This window comes from Salmo salar, chromosome ssa11 (genome assembly GCF_905237065.1).
Source record: "Salmo salar chromosome ssa11, Ssal_v3.1, whole genome shotgun sequence".
NCBI lineage: Eukaryota > Metazoa > Chordata > Actinopteri > Salmoniformes > Salmonidae > Salmo > Salmo salar.
Window position 1 is genome coordinate 109,976,733 of NC_059452.1, and position 5,951 is coordinate 109,982,683.

Here is a 5,951-nt window from a genome sequence, read left to right on the forward strand (position 1 = left end):
GTTTTTTTTATATTATTTTATCAACAGTATACATTGTTTGTGGAAGATGTTGAGGCTGTCTACACTTTAAACTTACATGTGACTTTTGCTATTAGAATACGAGGATCGCTTTGAAAAGACAGGTCTAAACGCACAGAAGTGCCATTGTGACCAGATAGGGTTTACATCTGTCCGACCACCACAGATGGCCCGTGGCTTTTTAATTGTGGAGGATGAGCTCATAGTAATGACTGGAACGGAATGAATGGAATGGTTATTATTATTATGAGCTCATAGTAATGACTGGAACGGAATGAATGGAATGGTTATTATTATTATGAGCTCATAGTAATGACTGGAACGGAATGAATGGAATGGTTATTATTATTATGAGCTCATAGTAATGACTGGAACGGAATGAATGGAATGGTTATTATTATTATGAGCTCATAGTAATGACTGGAACGGAATGAATGGAATGGTTATTATTATTATGAGCTCATAGTAATGACTGGAACGGAATAAGTGGAATGGTTATTATTATTATGAGCTCATAGTAATGACTGGAACGGAATAAGTGGAATGGTTTCCATGTGTTTAATACCATTCCATTCACGCCGTTATTATGAGCTCATCCTCCCCTCAGCAGCCGCCTCTGCTGACCACTCCAGGAGGTGGTCAGGGATTTCTCCTCAGTCTGGATGCAATCAGGTGACCGAAAGCGACTACAGTGGGCGACATCATCAGCACTCCTCCATCATCAGCACAAGTCTCCAGAAAACGTGTGTTTTGGGACCGAGAGGCACCTATTCATTATAATGTTGGAGGAAATGCGTTCATAGCGTATGAGGAACGTGTTTGCTGACTTCATAAATGCTAGCCAGCTAACTTCATAAATGCTAGCCAGCTAACTTCATAAATGCTAGCCGGCTAACTTCATTTACATTTACATTTACATTTAAGTCATTTAGCAGACGCTCTTATCCAGAGCGACTTACAAAATGGTGCATTCACCTTATGATATCCAGTGGAACAACCACTTTACAATAGTGCATCTAAATCTTTTAAGGGGGGGGGGGGGTTAGAAGGATTACTTTATCCTATCCTAGGTATTCCTTAAAGAGGTGGGGTTTCAGGTGTCTCCGGAAATAAATAAATTCATAAATGCTAGCCAGCTGACTTCATAAATGCTAGCCAGCTAACTTCATAAATGCTAGCTGGCTAACTTCATAAATGCTAGCCGGCTGACTTCATAAATGCTAGCCAGCTAACTTAATAAATGCTAGCCAGCTAACTTAATAAATGTGTTTGTCTATGTGATATGCTAGCCAGTTTGCAGGGTTGCGTAGGTTACTTTCTAAATGTAATCCTTTACAGTTACCTGTCCAAACCTGTACTCAGTAACGTAACTTTTGGATTACCTGAACTCAGTAATGTAATCTGATTACATTCAGTTACTTTTAGATTACTTTCCCTTTAAGAAGCATTACAAGAAAACAAAAATGTATGTTACCAATTGAACCACATCTATTGCAGGATAAATAAATGTTAAAGTTTACATAGCTGGCCATATATGGATGTTACCGTTTACTTTATGGGTTGGTTATGTAGGCTTCTGCTAACCCATCGCTTTCTACTACATATAATAATACGATTCAATTATATCTTTACATTAAAAATCTATCAGAATTACAGTCATTCCAATAAATGTAATACCCCTTGATCTTCAAGAATAGGACTTGTAAATATGGAAGTATAGATTAGTCAAATTGTTTTACCTGAGAATGACCCCAAAACTCAGCACTTATTAGCCAGCCCTACTCTGTTGTTTATGATTGTGTTGTCATGGACGACTGATTGGGCTCATTGATTCCAGTTGAAAAATAAATGCTGTGCTCGTGGAATGGCCTGCTTTGCCAAGAGTGTGCAATGTTGTCATCAAGGCAAAGGTTGGGTATTATATAAATTACATTATTCAAGAATCAATGTAGATTCTTCTCAGAACTTTACATGCACTTAGGCTGGAGTCATTAAAACTCGTTTTTCAACCACTCCACAAATTTCTTGTTAACAAACTATAGTTTTGGCAAGTCGGTTAGGACATCTACTTTGTGCATGACACAAGTCATTTGTCCAACAATTGTTTACAGACAGATGATTTCACTTATAATTCACTGTATCACAATTCCAGTGGGTCAGAAGTTTACATCCACTAAATTGACTGTGCCTTTAAACAGCTTGGAAAATTCCAGAAAATGATGTCATGGCTTTAGAAGCTTCTGATAGGCTAATTGACATCATTTGAGTCAATTGGAGGTGTACCTGTGGATGTATTTCAAGACCTACCTTCAAACTCAGTGCCTCTTTGCTTGACATCATGGGAAAATCAAAAGAAACCAGCCAAGACCTCAGAAAAGAAATTGTAGACCTCCACAAGTCTGGCTCATCCTTGGGAGCAATTTCCCAACACCTGAAGGTACCACGTTCATCTGTACAAACAATACTACGCAAGTATAAACACCATGGGACCACGCAGCCGTCATACCACTCAGGAAGGAGACGCGTTCTGTCTCCTAGAGATTAACGTACTTTGGTGCGAAAAGTGCAAATCAATCCCAGAACAACAGCAAAGGACCTTGTGAAGATGCTGGAGGAAACAGGTACAAAAGTATCTATATCCACAGTAAAACGAGTCCAATATCGACATAACCTGAAAGGCCGCTCAGCAAGGAAGAAGCCACTGCTCCAAAACCGCCATAAAAAAGCCAGACTACGGTTTGCAACTGCACATGGGGACAAAGATCGTACTTTTGGAGAAATGTCCTCTGGTCTGATGAAACGAAAATAGCTTGGCCATAATGACCATCGTTATGTTTGGAGGAAAAAGGTGGAGGCTTGCAAGTCGAAGAACACCATCCCAACCATGAAGCACGGGGGTGGCAGCATCATGTTGTGGGGGTGCTTTGCTGCAGGAGGGTCTGGTGCACTTCACAAAATAGATGGCAAGAAGAGAAAGCAAAATTATGTGGATATATTGAAGCAACATCTCAAGACATCAGTCAGGAAGGTAAAGCTTGGTCACAAATGGGTCTTCCAAATGGACAATGACCCCAAGCATACTTCCAAAGTTGTGGCAAAATGACTTAAGGACAACAAAGTCAAGGTATTGGAGTGGCCATCACAAAGCCCTGACCTCAATCCTACAGAAATGTGTGGGCAGAACTGAAAAAGCGTGTGCGAGCAAGGAGGCCTACAAACCTGACTCAGTTACACCAGCTCTGTCAGGAGGAATGGGCCAAAATTCACCCAACTTATTGTGGGAAGCTTGTGGAAGGCTACCCGAAACGTTTGACCCAAGTTAAACAATTTAAAGGCAATGCTACCAAATACTAATTGAGTGTATGTAAACTTCTGACCCACTGGGAATGTGATGAAAGAAATAAAAGCTGAAATAAATCATTCTCTCTACTATTATTCTGACATTTCACATTCTTAAAATAAAGTGGTGATCCTAACTGACCTAAGACAGGACATTTTTACTAGGATTAAATGTTAGGAATTGTGAAAATCTGAGTTTAAATTTATTTGGCTAAGGTGTATGTAAACTTCCCACTTCTACTGTATAATGTTGCAAGAGCACATTTTTCACTGGCTGTCCACTGGTTTCAAAAACAATGATCGAATGGCAGCTTAAACTTCTTGAATTCAACCACAATCTGTAAGGCCCAAATAGCTAAATGAGAGAGCAGCAGTGTGATTCACGTCAATGTACTATGTAGATATCAATAATAAGTGTTATCCGTATCACCGTAGACTACACCACTGCTGTCATCCTTTACCTCCAAGCGTTTATTCAAGTTGGATCATCTTTGGTTGCCGACAGCAGCCGCACCATTGGAAGACATAGCTTGGACTGTAGCCTACAAAAACCTATACCTGCTCTTCTCCTGCGATCCATCAAACACATTTGATGTGTCATCATAGTGGTCTCTGATTGGTGGTCAGACTCGCTCAGGTGGAACAAACTTAAACTTGCGTCTGTTTTGATGATTTAAACTGATTTAAAATGTCATTGAGAAAACAGAGAAGTTTCAAATACTTTTTTCTCTCGCAAACATCCTTTCTGAATTTAAAAGTAATCCTCGAAGTACTCCTCTAGTTTTTGTAAAGTATCTGTAATCTGATTACAATATATTTGCTGGTAAAGTAACGGATTACAGTTACCGGGTTTTTGTAAACCCTTACATGTAATCCGTTACTACCCAACCCTGCCTGTTTGCAATCCTTTTAGCTTTGCTAGCTACACTACATGACCAAAAGTATGTGGACACCTACCTGCTAGTTGAACATCTCATTCCAAAATCATGGACATTAATATGGAGTTGGTCCACCATTCGCTGCTATAACAGCCTCCACTCTTCTGGGAAGGCTTTCCACTAGATGTTGGATCATCACTGCTATAACAGCCTCCACTCTTCTGGGAAGGCTTTCCACTAGATGTTGGATCATCACTGCTATAACAGCCTCCACTCTTCTGGGAAGGCTTTCCACTAGATGTTGGATCATTGCTGCTATAACAGCCTCCTCTCTTCTGGGAAGGCTTTCCACTAGATGTTGGAACATTGCTGCAGGGACTTGCTTCCATTCAGCCACCAGAGCATTAGTGAGGTCGGGTACTGATGTTGGGCGATTAGGCCTGGCTTGAAGTCGGCGTTCCAATTCATCCCAAAGGTGTTCGATGGTGTTGAGGTCAGGGCCCTGTGCAGGCCAGTCAAGTTCTTCTACACCGATCTCGACAAACCATTTCTGTATGGACCTGTAAGGGCTCATCTTGAGACTCTCTGTGACTGGGTAAGGGCTCATCTTGAGACTCTGTGACTGGGTAAGGGCTCATCTTGAGACTCTGTGACTGGGTAAGGGCTCATCTTGAGACTCTCTGTGACTGGGTAAGGGCTCATCTTGAGACTCTGTGACTGGGTAAGGGCTCATCTTGAGACTCTGTGACTGGGTAAGGGCTCATCTTGAGACTCTGTGACTGGGTAAGGGCTCATCTTGAGACTCTGTGACTGGGTAAGGGCTCATCTTGACTCTGTGACTGGGTAAGGGCTCATCTTGAGACTCTGTGACTGGGTAAGGGCTCATCTTGAGACTCTGTGACTGGGTAAGGGCTCATCTTGAGACTCTGTGACTGGGTAAGGGCTCATCTTGAGACTCTCTGTGACTGGGTAAGGGCTCATCTTGAGACTGTGACTGGGTAAGGGCTCATCTGTGACTGGGTAAGGGCTCATCTTGAAACTGTGACTGGGTAAGGGCTCATCTTGAGACTGTGTGTGACTGGGTAAGGACTCATCTTGAGACTCTCTGTGACTGGGTAAGGGCTCATCTTGAGACTCTCTGTGACTGGGTAAGGGCTCATCTTGAGACTCTGTGACTGGGTAAGGGCTCATCTTGAGACTCTCTGTGACTGGGTAAGGGCTCATCTTGAGACTCTGTGACTGGGTAAGGGTTCATCTTGAGACTCTGTGACTGGGTAAGGGCTCATCTTGAGACTCTCTGTGACTGGGTAAGGGCTCATCTTGAGACTGTGTGACTGGGTAAGGGCTCATCTGTGACTGGGTAAGGGCTCATCTGTGACTGGGTAAGGGCTCATCTTGAGACTCTCTGTGACTGGGTAAGGGCTCATCTTGAGACTCTCTGTGACTGGGTAAGGGCTCATCTTGAGACTCTCTGTGACTGGGTAAGGGCTCATCTTGAGACTCCTGTGACTGGGTAAGGGCTCATCTTGAGACTCTCTGTGACTGGGTAAGGGCTCATCTTGAGACTCTCTGTGACTGGGTAAGGGCTCATCTTGAGACTCTCTGTGACTGGGTAAGGGCTCATCTTGAGACTCTCTGTGACTGGGTAAGGGCTCATCTTGAGACTCTGTGACTGGGTAAGGGCTCATACAGTAATATAAATCAGGAACCACAGAG